This window comes from Natrix helvetica, assembly GCF_964273705.1.
Source record: "Natrix helvetica genome assembly, chromosome: 1".
Taxonomy (NCBI): Eukaryota; Metazoa; Chordata; class Lepidosauria; order Squamata; family Natricidae; genus Natrix; species Natrix helvetica.
In genome coordinates this window covers 335,312,125-335,325,710 of record NC_138548.1, presented here as the reverse complement: position 1 = coordinate 335,325,710, position 13,586 = coordinate 335,312,125, and the positions used below count along the sequence as shown (strand labels likewise).

Here is a 13,586-nt window from a genome sequence, read left to right as displayed (position 1 = left end):
CTATCTATTCTATCTAGGTTGATGCAGCCTAGAACTGTGTTGGCTTTTTTGGCAGCTGCTGCACGCTACTGGCTCATATTTAAATGGTTGTCCACTAGGACTCCAAGATCCCTTTCACAATTACTACTGTTGAGCAAGGTACCACCTATACTGTACCTGTTTTGCATCAACTTTCTACTTTTGCACCAACTTTCTACTTTTGCACCAACTTTCTACTTTTGCACCAACTTTCTACTAAGAGTGAAATTTTTTTTTAAGTCAATATGCTGCTTCACTACACACATGATCCATTACACAATTATGATGGCATGTACCATGTATAAAGTAGCATGTTTAGTGAAAAAAAACTCTAAATTTTCTCGACATTCATAGTGATTTTTCAGCCTCCAAAAATCAAAGGAGCAGTAACTAGTGACACAGCAATGACATTGAAGTGGGCAGTGAATTTTTCAGCCTCTTTAATAAGGCTAAATATATGTTTTAAACTTACCAGTGATTTAACACAGCTGTTTTATTCAATATTTTTAAAGTTAAAGATCATTAAAGAGGGGCTCCTCCTGGTGCCGTCTGCTAGGCAATGCCAGCGGGCGACACCTAGGAGTAGATCCTTCTCTGTGATGGGCCCAACCCTCTGGAATGACCTCCCCCCAGACATTCGAACTACCACCGACCTCCGTTCCTTCCGGCAAAAGTTAAAGACTCACCTATTTCAATCAGCTGGCCTGGCACTTTCTTAGCTTTACCTCCCGGGATTTATTTATTTTAATTGGGTTTTAAGGGTTTTATAGGCTTTTAACGTATTATATTTATTATTCGATTACAGTCTTATAACCTCCTTCACCAGTATTAATTTAATTGTTTATGTATGTATTTTACAATGTATTTTAGTGACTGTACACCGCCCCGAGTCCTCTCCGGGAGAGGGGGCGGTCTATAAGTGTGAATAATAAATAATAAAATAATAAATCATATCATACAAAATTACAATTTTGCTGCCACAGTTTAGTTATAGCTTTGTGGGCTGTCAAAATGGAACAGGAGCTACATGGCAATCATTACCTATTCCTAATCAATTGGATTAGTAGAGTCTGCCTATATGAATCATAATATTGCATGATCATAATATCATATAACCATAAAACCACAAAAGCTCAGTTATGATTCAAGTATTCAAAACAAAAGGAACACTACAAAGGAGCTTCCCCCCACCAAAAAAAAACTCCCCTAAGAGTAGAGAGAAATCTTGTAAAGAATATTAGGATACAGCCAGAACACTATATGTTTTTTTAAATGACCTGCAGCAATTGGCAATTTTTCTTCCAGGAGAGATAATTCATTCTTATCTTCTCTCTGAGAAATTTTCAATTATCTTCTGAGATATCCAATTGCTGAACACTGTTTTAAAATCACTCCATTGATTTGTACACTTCGTAATGAGTGTACCCTGTTACACTCATTACAAAGTGAAACAAACTACCTACAATTCAGTTCACAAAATATATGGAATGTACCCAGTGGTATATGTCTATGGAGATTCTCAGTCATCCAGGTCATGGTTGTCCCAAAGGTGCTTTTTAAAGAGGCAACTGGACTTTCTGGTTTTTCTTTGAAGGCATTTTGCTTCTTATCCAAGAAGCTTCTTCAGCTAAAAAACAAGAAAGTCCAGTTGCCGCTTGAAAAAGCACCTTTGGGACAACTCAGTGGTATCCTTCTCTGATACCCTCAGTAAAGTAGCTGATGTTCTTCTGAATGGAATAAAATATATATTTTACAGATTACCCATCCTTTTAATTACATTTTTGGATAGTTTTTTTTTCAAAAATTAAGATACATGTTAAAAATTATGTAGTCATACAACCAAATTCCTTAAATTTTACTTCAAAGAATGGGACTATTTGGGGGAGATTGTAGAATACGGCATAAGGAATTGCACAACTCAAATCATCCCACAAATACAGTTGACAGTTTTGTAAATTTATTTTATTAAGCCTTAAATTAGTAAATTTTGCATTCTGCTATATAAAAAGACAATGTTCATGTTTTGAAAAGGATTTCTCATAAAATACAATCACAACACATTGATTGGTTCTCAAAGAGGATATTAGAAGAAAAACATTTTAAAGTATTGTAAAATTCCAAGAAAGTCTTAAATGTTGCAACTAAAATCAATAATAATGTAAACATTTAAAAAAATAATAATAACCCAAATTATGTGTGCCAAATCATTTCCAGCAAAAGAACAGCAATAAAGATATAGGGAAGGTGGAATCTAAATTTAAAAGATCATGAAAAATCAAGTCTATCAGACCATAAATAAAGGAATATCCAGCAACCATAAGACATTAAATAAAACTAGCTAAAGTTCATCCATCTCCTTCACAAAATCCAAGGTTCAATTCTGTCTCTATATCTGTCTGAGCAATATTACTAAAGATCTAAACAACCATCAGCAATATATGTCACAAACTGCTCATTTATTGTCATACTTTTTAATCTCCGTACTTCTCATTTATCCAATATGATTCTACAAATACCTTAAAGGAATTCAAATTAATTATTAGGTACTACATCACTTTTTGTATCTTGCGAAAAACATTTTGGTTTATCAGATGATGGACAGATTCATAAAATCCTTATACTATACTTCTTCAAAATGTTTACAAAGGAACCTTCCAGCGTGAAGCCATTCTGATGGAATTAATTAGTAAATTTGTTTTATCAATTGCTAACTAACAGAAACAGCAATTAGAAATCTAAAAGTATGAAAGAAAACACCAATTATGAAAGGAAAGGTCATTAAAATGTATAAGGAAATATTATTAGTACTTGATCATTATTAATGTGTAGATAACTGCAGGACATTACATACCCACAAACACAAACTATGACAGTGCCAGGAAAACACACACACACACAAAAAAAAAACAATTCCCCCCCAAAAGACTGCAGATGAAACCAGTTTTTTTCCCTAACCCTAAGAACAGGAAAGACAAAGCCACAGGAATAAAAACCATCAAGGCATTGTGGGAAATTATAAAGGACAGTGCCAGGAAGCTCACAGAACCAGCAACCACCTCACAATTACCTAAACAACCAGGTATCACACAGAAACACACAAAATCTGGCAAAGCTGCCTTGCACCAACCTGGCCTGCCCATAGAAAAGAAGCCACCTTGAGACACATACCATACACCAACCTGTACACTTAAAAGCAACATATTGCATCACAAATAAAACATTTGCAAAAAGGAATAACATTTCTTGTAATAAACATTCTATAAACAATAAATAAATAAAAATTCCCTAAAAATAATTAAAAACCACCAGGTTCAGAGAACACCAAAGGACCCCACAGTCCTCTCCCTCCTTATCTTTTTCCTTTTTGTCCTTCGACTTCTCCTCCTCCTCCTTTCCCCACAACCCCATCTAGCACTGATGATGTTACCTAGTTTGGTAGTGAAATGTCTGTAAAAAAAACCACCAAGCTCAGAAAGCAGCAAGGATCCCACTTTCCCCCACCTCCTCCCTCTTTCTCCTTTTTGTCCCCCCCCCCAAAGACTGCAAATGAAACCAGTGTTTTTCCCCCCTAACCCTAAGGACAGGAAAGGCAAAGCCACTGGAATAAAAACCATCAAGGCATTGTGGGAAATTATAAAGGACAGTGCCAGGAAGCTCACAGAACCAGCAACCACCTCAGAATTACCTAAACAACCAGGGTGAAACACATTAAATGTGGCAAACCTGGCCTGCCCATAGAAAAGCACCCACTTTGAGATATATAAACCTGGTCTGAACACTTTTAAGCAACATATTGCACCACAAAGAAAACATTTGCAAAAAGGAATAACATTTCTTGTAGTAAATATATTTTATAAACAATTAAAACATAAAAATTCCCAAACAATAATTTAAAAAAGATATTCTATAAATAAAAAAAAATCCTTAAAAACCATTGTTAAGTATTCCACCAGCAATAATTTATACTATAACTATTTTAAGGTATTGTACCAACTGTAACCATTATTCCACCAGCAATAATTTATACTGTAACCATTTCAAACTATTCCACACACAATAATTTAAAATGAAAGCATTAAAAACATTCAATACACAATAAATTACAATAAAACAATTTAAAAAAATTCTATACACAATACATTTTAAAGTATTGAGTATAGAATATTTTAAAATGGTTTATTTTAATTTATTTTGGATAGAATCTTTTTTAAAATAGTCTGAGACAATTTAAAAAAAGAATCCATACACAATAAATTGAAGTAAACCATTTTAAAATATTCTATACTCAATACTTTTAAGTAAAATTATTTTAAAAAATTCTATGCACAATAAATAAAATATTATTTTAAAATACATTAAAAAAATAAAAGAAAAAAAACCAGGTTACTTACCAGCAGGCAGAATCAGCAGCTCTCCGATGCTGCAACAGGCAGCAGACAGGCAGAGAGGCAGGAGGACAGGTAAGACTGTTTAAGACTGCTTAGGGCTTAGCCAGCCAGGCGAGGCTGGAGAGGGGAGGGTGGGGGGCTTTTGGCCTAGCCTCGCAGAGGCTTGCCGCCCACGCCAGCCCGGTGCTTCATCGAGGAAAGGCCCAGGAGCCTTTCCTCGGCGAAGCTAGCTTCCCGGCGGCCGCGCGTTCCACGCGACGCCGGCGCTTCGTCCCGGAAAGGCCCGGCGGCCTTTCCCGGGCGAAGCTAGCTTCCCGGCGGCCGCGCGTTCCACGCGACGCCGGCGCTTCGTCCCGGAAAGGCCCGGCGGCCTTTCCCGGGCGAAGCTAGCTTCCCGGCGGCCGCGCGTTCAACGCGACGCCGGCGCTTCGTCCCGGAAAGGCCCAGCGGCCTTTCCCGGGCGAAGCTAGCTTCCCGGCGGCCGCGCGTTCAACGCAACGCCGGCGCTTCGTCCCGGAAAGGCCCGGCGGCCTTTCCCGGGCGAAGCTAGCTTCCCGGCGGCCGCACGTTCAACGCGACGCCGGCGCTTCATCCGGGAAAGGCCCGGCGGCCTTTCCCGGGCGAAGCTAGCTTCCCGGCGGCCGCGCTTTCCACGCGACCCCGGCGCTTCGTCCCGGAAAGGCCCGGCGGCCTTTCCCGGGCGAAGCTAGCTTCCCGGCGGCCGCGCGTTCCACGCGACGCCGGCGCTTCGTCACGGAAAGGCCCGGCGGCCTTTCCCGGGCGAAGCTAGCTTCCCGGCGGCCGCGCGTTCAACGCGACGCCGGCGCTTCGTCCCGGAAAGGCCCGGCGGCCTTTCCCGGGCGAAGCTAGCTTCCCGGCAGCCGCGCTTTCCACGCGACCCCGGCGTTTCATCCCGGAAAGGCCCAGAGGCCTTTCCCGGGCGAAGCTAGCTTCCCGGCGGCCACGCGTTCCACGCGACCCCGGCACTTCATCCCGGAAAGGCCCAGAGGCCTTTCCTGGGCGAAGCTAGCTGCCCACCGCCCGCACGGCCCACGCCAGCCCGCCGCTTCAGCGAGGGAAGGCCTAGAGGCCTTTCCTCACTGAAGCTAGCCTCCCGCCCCCCCTCACGCTTAGTTGCTTACCTGAAGGAAGCAGCAAGCTCCCAGCGAAGAGAAGGGAGTTTTGAAATGGAGGACAACCCGCTTTTAAATGGGTCGCCTCCAGCCTGCTCACTGATTGGCTGAACTCCAGCCAATCAATGAGTGGCTAGCTGGGCTAGCTAGCTTAGTGCGGACGGGCGGGGGAGCGAGCGAGCTCCGTTGGGATGGCAAGGGGGATAAAGTGACAGGACCGGTGCCGGTTCCCGGTTACTTCCGGGTCCGGTTACTTCCGGGTTCGGTCTTCAACCGGTTCGCGCGAACCGGTAGGAACCCACCACTGCTTTATAGGAGCCTGGGGAGGCCGAAAACAGCCTCCCCCACCTCCCCCGGGGCTCTCTGGCGGCTGCAGGAGCTTCCCTGAAGCCTCCAGAGTGCAAAAAAAACCCGGCCCTATGGACAAACCGGAAGTTCGGGAATGGACTTTCGGTTTGCTCGTAGGGCCGGTTTTCGTCCTCCGAAGCCTTCAGGGAAGCCTCCAGAAGGCTCCGGAGGGCTTAAACTGGTCCTACCAGCAAACCAGAAATGACTTCCGGTTTGTTCATAGGGTCATTTTTCGTACTCCGGAGCCTTCAGGGAAGCCTCTGGAAGGCCCATGAAGGCTCCGGAGGGCTTAAACCATCCCTACGAGCAAACCGGAAGTCCATTCCAGAACTTCCGGTTTGCCCGTAGGACCGATTTTTTTGCACTCCAGAGGCTTCAGTGAAGCTCCTGAAGCCTCCAGAAGGTCTCGGGGGGGGGAGTTTTCACCCTCCCCAGGCGGCTATAAACCCTCTGGAATGCATGCAAAAAATGGGGAGTCGCACCTGTCATGCGCATGCGCATCACACATTGCATTATGGGTGCGGCATGCCCGCACACGACCCCCCTGCGCTCCCCTCGCTTTTGGCACGCGAGCCAAAAAAGGTTTGCCATCACTGCAATATATCATTCCGTCTCCTATTTTCCACACAACCCTGTGAGACAAGTTGGACTGAGACAGAGAGAGAGACTGGCACAAAGTCACTCATCTGGCTTTCATAGATAAAGGGGATTTGAACTAATATTTTCCTGCATTCTAACCTGATGCCTTAGCCACTAGACCAGTGGTTCCCGTTGTAGGGCCAGGCCTCACAGGGTGGCAATTTGATTTTTAATGCGGGCAATTTGAACTTTGTTTAAACCAATGGCCTTTTAGGCTTCCTCCGGGTGAGTAGAGTTCACTTTTTGAGTAGAGTATGAATTATATGTCACCGGGGGGGGGGCATCAGGATTTTAAAGATGCTTAGGTGGGCCATGGCCAAAAAAAGGTTGGGAACCACTGCACTAGACTAAACTGAGTCTCAATAAAATATTAATATTGATTGCAATATTCAATCCATACAATGTCTATCATTGTAACACTTTTACTCCTCCTTAACCACAAAGATCTCATGCAACTTTTTTCTTTTACACATTTTGCTTGCATGTTTTATAATATTGTGTATTGTAAATTCAGGCATCTTGTCCTATTTTAGTGCTGCTATGGTCACATTTATTTTGTTTATATACAATTTTTTGTTCTAAGATAATAATTAGTCTTTTTGAGTTCGTAGTGCTCTGATTTAATTTTTTTGTTTTATTTTTATACACAAACAGCAACTGCACATGTGCTAGGCTCAAATATATATGTGCTAGGGAATTAAAGGAATTTTGGGCTGCATTAAACGATCTGACATCAATTTAAGTTCTAAATCAATTATATTATTCAAACTCACATTAATTGCAACCTAGATATATATCAAGTTCATTGGTCACTATTACATTACCCTAATAAAATGAAACAAAAAGCTTATATTTCAGAATTGTTAGAGTGGTGTATAGCGGAAGTCAGGGGGGTGGGTTTGAGTGGGAGGTGGGGGAGGGTTAGGGTGGAGGGTGGGGTAATATATATGCATAATTAACCTAGAAGATGGGATTAATGAGATATTGTTATTTTAAGAGAAATTTATATCATGGGAGGTGAGGGGGCACAATATTTGAATGAATAATTTACCTTAAGACGGGGGGAGGGGAGGGGGTACAGTATTTGGCACAATATTTGAATGAGAAATTTTTTTAAAGTTGGGGGGAGGGGAGGGGGTATAGTATTTGTATGTGATTTGCATTATATGGTGGGGGGGTAAAAAGGGGGGAAAATGTGTTTGTATAAAACTTTTTCAATAAAAAAAAGCTTATATTTCAGAATGTATTAAGATTTTGACTATTTTTATAGATATATAGCTCTATAGACATATATATGCACACAGTATTTCTAGAAATGAAACTAAGCACAACTTGAAATACAAATTCTTATATTTGTTGAGGGAGAACATTGAAAATAATTTTTAGCTCAAAACTTAACAAATTTGCGCCAATTCCTTGGAAAATGACATAACTGCATAATTTCACAATTGGCCTTGTAATATTTTGCAGTCTTTATTTTCAGAACATATAAAATATTAATTTTTGATGTTGTCAAACATATCCGTTTCTGTTGATAATATATCAAAAACATCAGTAACAGAAAGAGGCAAACAACCGCCACGCCTTATGCCTTCAGGTAAAATTACAGCCCTTGAAAGCAGAATGGACGTTACAGTATATTGTTACACAGATATATTGGCAAAATGGAAGACTGTATCCAAGGAAAATTATGGATCAGAGTGGCAGTTACAAGAATACAATAAAGCCAATACCAAAAAGAATACAATAAAGAATGGTCAACATCCATGGTTGAGAAAAATACTGCTTATCCACCAAACAAGAGCAACAGAAGACAAGCAAATTCAGATTAGTAAGTCCAGAACAATGTGTCTCTGGGTCAATTTATTAATGCAATGTTTTGCTCCTCCAATCTGTTTTTATGTAAATATTTTTGGAGTAAATTAATAAACAAGTCAGTCCCTATCCTTAGACTTAAAATATATAGGATGGGTGATAAGGAAGACAAAGTTTGGAAAGGAGAAACACATGCCTACTTCAGTTGCAGAGATTTTTTGATAGGTTAAGATGGAAATAGTTCAGGGAAAAACAGAAGTTAAAAGACTGGTCACTCATCTGAATGGTCATTATTTTGATGTGGCAACTTGAAGGAAAGGAAATATCTGCAATGCTGGACTATTAGTACTGGATTGGATTATAAATAAATTAGATATAATAAAGAAGTTGAAAAAGAGAGCAAAGATAAGACCATACAATGGGTTTAAACTGATCCCAGCACTGTGCAAAATCCTATCTGAAACAGTTATTATACACTATTTCATAATCACACTATTATCTCCCACAAAATGAAACAAATCCAGTTATTAATAAATAAAATAGGAATGAACTGTTATTGTACTTGGAAAATCATATAGCATATACCCACAGGACAATCTATACACAATCAAGAAATTAAACTTAAAGAAAATATTTGCCTCCTTTACACATTAGGACCACTGAGATTATTTTACAAATTAGTTCAATCAGTGGATCTACAACAAAGACCAGAAAGATAATTCAAAGATTCATATAAGATGCTAAAACAAATCCAGTTGCATTTGAGCCAATCTCTGTTTTTATAATTTAATAGAAAAACCATGGCATCCATTTCATGAATAGGCAAGACCTCCAGTACCTGCATTTAAAGAGCACTTATAAAATATTCTCAAATTTACACAAGCTCAGAAATTTTAGCGCCCCCACCCCCTTGTTAGGCCAAACTTTCCATGTATATACAGTACTGTGCAAAAGTTTTAGACAGGCGTGAAAAAATGCTGTAAACAAAGAATACTTTCAGACATATAAATAATGATTGTTTATTTTTGTCAATTTGCAAAATGCAAAGTGAGCAAACAAAAGAAAAAACTAAATCAAATCAATATTTGGTATGACCACCCTTTGCCTTCAAACCAGCATCAATTCTCACAGGTACACTTGCACAAAGTCAGGGATTTTGCAGGATTATAGTCAGGTGTATGATCAACCAATTATACCAAACAGGTGCTAATGATCATCAATGTCACACGTAGGTTGAAACCCAGTCATGAACTGAAAGGAGTAACAGCTGTGTAGGAGGCTTAAAACTGGGTGAGGAACAGCCAAACTCTGCTACCAAGTTGAGGTTGTGAAAAACAGTTTCATGTCATGGCAAGATTGAGCACATGACACAAGGTAGTTATACTGCATCAACAAGATCTCTCCCAGACAAAGATTTCAAAGCAGACTGGGGTTTCAAGATGTGCTGTTCAAGTTCTTTTGAAGAAGCACAAAGAAATGGGCAACATTGAGGATCGTAGACTCAGTGGTCGGCCAAGGAAACTTAGTGCAGCAGATGAAAGACACATCAAGCTTATTACCCTTCGAAATTGAAAGATGTCCAGCAGTGCCATCAGCTCAGAACTGGCAGAAACCAGTGGGACCCAGGTACACCCATCTACTGTCAGAGAAGTCTGGCAAGAAATAGTCTTCATGGAAGAGCTGCAGCCCAAAAGCCATACCTCCGAAGTGGGAACAAGGCCAAGCGACTAAAGTATGCATGAAAACATAGGAACTGGGGTGCAGAAAAATGGCAGCAGGTGCTCTGGACTGATGAGTCAAAATCTGAAATATTTGGCTGCAGCAGAAGGCAGCTTGTTTGTCGAAGGGCTGGAGAGCGGTACAATAATGAGTGTCTGCAGGCAACAGTGAAGCATGGTGGAGGTTCCTTGAACGTTTGGGGCTGCATTTCTGCAAATGGAGTTGGAGATTTAGTCAGGATTAATGGTGTTCTCAATGCTGAGAAATACAGGCAGATACTTATCCATCATGCAATACCATCAGGGAGGCGTATGATTGGCCCCAAATTTATTCTGCAGCAGGACAACGACCCCAAGCATACAGCCAAAGTCATTAAGAACTATCTTCAGTGTAAAGAAGAACAAGAAGTACTGGAAGTGATGGCATGGCCCCCACAGAGCCCTGATCTCAACATCATCGAGTGTGTCTGGGATTACATGAAGAGGTAGAAGGATGTGAGAAAGCCTACATCCACAGAAGATCTGTGGTTAGTTCTCCAAGATGTCTGGAACAACTTACCAGCCGAGTTCCTTCAAAGACTGTGTGCAAGTGTACCTAGAAGAATTGCTGCTGTTTTGAAGACAAAGGGTGGTCACGCCAAATATTGATTTGATTTAGATTTTTCTTTTGTTCGCCCACTTTGCATTTTGAAAATTGACAAAAATAAACAATCATTATTTATATTTCTGAAAGCATTCTTTGTTTACAGCATTTTTTGCACCTGCCTACAACTTTGGCATAGTACTGTACATTAGCCATGCAACTTTAAAAGATAAAGCTAAAAGATGTAAAACTCTCTAGTTCAGATACATCAGCAAGATGTTCTCTCAGTATTGAATGTTGCCATGTTTTGCCTTGGTTTTACTTTTAATCATGCTTTTTAATTTTTTAATCTTTGTAGATTTATTTTGCTATTTATAAACCTGCTATTTGTTAATAAAACAATATTTAGCATGTACATATCCTACTGAAAGCAAAAGACATAAGTACACAATATGCTCAAATTCAATTAAATTAAGTGGCACTTAGAATAATTTGGCAGGAAGTCAGTCTGCATTTATACCTGTTCAAGTTCCATAGATTTAAGTGTGCTGAAATTCCCATAACTCTATAGGGTTATTACTATTATATGCACATAATATATCTGATTGCAATAAAACATTTAAATTAATATAAAACAAATGTATTAGGGGGAATGATCTTTAGTATGAAATATTAACTAGATTAGCTTTTATTGATTATAAGCTTTTCCAATAGTCTTTAAATAGATATTAACAGTGGGATAGCATTCTGCCTTAAATTATAGTCTCCTTCATATCCTATAGTCAAGTTTAGATAACATTAACTAGGATTAATAAGTACAAGTATAGGGTCGTTAAAAGAAAGCTATTAAGTACAAGTCTCAGTCATGCATTTTCTTTCGTCCTTGTATAAGTTAATGTCTTCTATTGCAATTCTATACAAGCTAGCTTTGCATTATACACAAATGCAGAAAGTGCAAGTGTGTTTTGTCCTGATTACTACAAATAGTTCAAACAAAGATTATATTGTAACTCAGATATTTCATAAACCACAATTCTTGAAACTGAACATAATCCAAAGCTGCAGTTTGATCAAAATAACTGGACAATTTAAACTCCCCTCCCCCTTCACACATGCTAAATAGGATTCGTATTTACTTTTTTACTGCATTTTTATCTACCTCTCAAAGCTGTTCAGATACACGTATCTTGCCAGGTTCAAAATCTTAAAAATGCAGGACATGGAGAAGATCTGGAGAAATACAGAGGAATTTATCCCCAGCCCAGGATACCCTTCCTGTTCTTGCCCGTCACCTGATCAATTGAAACAATCTTACCATAGACCATGAATATCAGATGTCTTAGTGTTGTAGTCTCAAGACAATTGGCAGCAGAAGCTGATTGTCCTATCAGCAGGAGTACTAATCATGCTGCCTACAGCTGCTGCTTCTCGAGTGATTGCCATGAAGTTGATCCTGAAAAGCAACTTTACAATAGCCTCCAATTCCTACAGCTGCCCATCAATAAGCTCTTTTGGAAAATGAGTGCCTTGGTCTTCATTTCTAGGAGACCAATTCATAACTAACTATACAAAACTACAGCATCCTTAAGATACATCAAATGGCACTTGGTCAATGGTATAAAATATGCTTTTAAATATTAGCAAAAATAAAAAGTGAATTCATGATCACTATAAAAAGTGGTAGGTTCCATACTAGATATCAAAATAATGTTATGTGTTATATGCTTAAATATTTCACTAGTACTGATGGTGTTACCTAGTTTGGGTAATGAAACATCTGTGAGAAAACAAGCAAGCTCAGAGAGCACCAAGGCCCCTTCATTTCAACTCTGAACTACAAATATCCTCCTTTATTGGTACTTAAATATTTCATTTGATTTTCCTATACAGGTAGTCCTCAATTTATAACCATTGATTGAATGTCCAAAATTACAATGGCACTGACACAAAATTACAATGGCACAATGTCTAATTCTTTATTCTGGACACTTTGCTTTCACATTTATGACCATTGCAGCATCTCCACAGTAACATGATCAAACTTTTGGTGCTTGGCAACTGACATATTTATGATGGTTGCGGAGTCTTGGGGTCCTGAGATTATACGGTGCAACCTTCCTAGGGAGCTTCTAACAAACAGTCAATAGGGGAAGTCAGATTTGCTTAAAGGCTGAACTTAACAACTTGTAGTGGCTTGCTCAACAGCAATGGCAAAAAGTCATAAAATGGGGCATAACTCATTTTAACAGATGTATTGCTTAGTAACATTTTGGTCTCAATTGTGGTTTTAAATCAACAGCTACCTGTATTTATTTCTACAATCCAAAAATATCAGGCCATGACATCTTTCAAAGAATACAATTAATAGCAAATTAAATGAGAGCATTTTACTGTTCTGTTACTGTATTTTTTTTAAACTGACTTGTGTTCAACTAGCTGGATTAAATATTCAGTTGTGTTCAACTGCCATCTAGTGTTAAAATTAAACAATGACTCTAAAACTGGAAAAATACAGTATAGACAAATATTTACTGTATAACAATGACCGTTTCCAATTTAAAATTCATTCTTAACAACAAATGTAGTCCATTTTTTGCCATTATTTTTCTTTAAAATATATATACATATTTTACATATTCAATTAAAAATGTGTTATCTTTATTATATATTCATCTCCTGCTTTTTCTCCAAGAATTCAAGGAATCTACAAAGTATTTGCCATGAAACACGTTGAAATTGACACCAGTAAATGCCATCCATCATTCTTTATTCTGGACAGTTTGCTTTTGATATATAATTTAACATATTCTTGTAAGTAATAAAAAAAATGAAAAAGTATGATAGGAGACCACCTGAAATACCATTATAGGCTAAATTAAAAGCCACAACTTTCTATCTACCAATGTATCATCCAAAAGGAGGCAAGGGCAAATCACTTACATAC

General features: G+C 39.2%; 1 long non-coding RNA gene across 1 annotated transcript in view; it reads right to left on the bottom strand.

Moving 5' to 3' along the window:
• The window catches only part of LOC309383281, a 48,553-nt gene extending 36,493 nt beyond the window's left edge, over positions 1 to 12,060 (bottom strand). Inside the window, exon 1 of the long non-coding RNA XR_014173814.1 lies at positions 11,958 to 12,060. This is a non-coding gene — a long non-coding RNA (uncharacterized lncRNA). The remainder of the gene's footprint in view (positions 1 to 11,957) is intronic.
• Between the last annotated feature and the right edge of the window lie 1,526 nt (positions 12,061 to 13,586).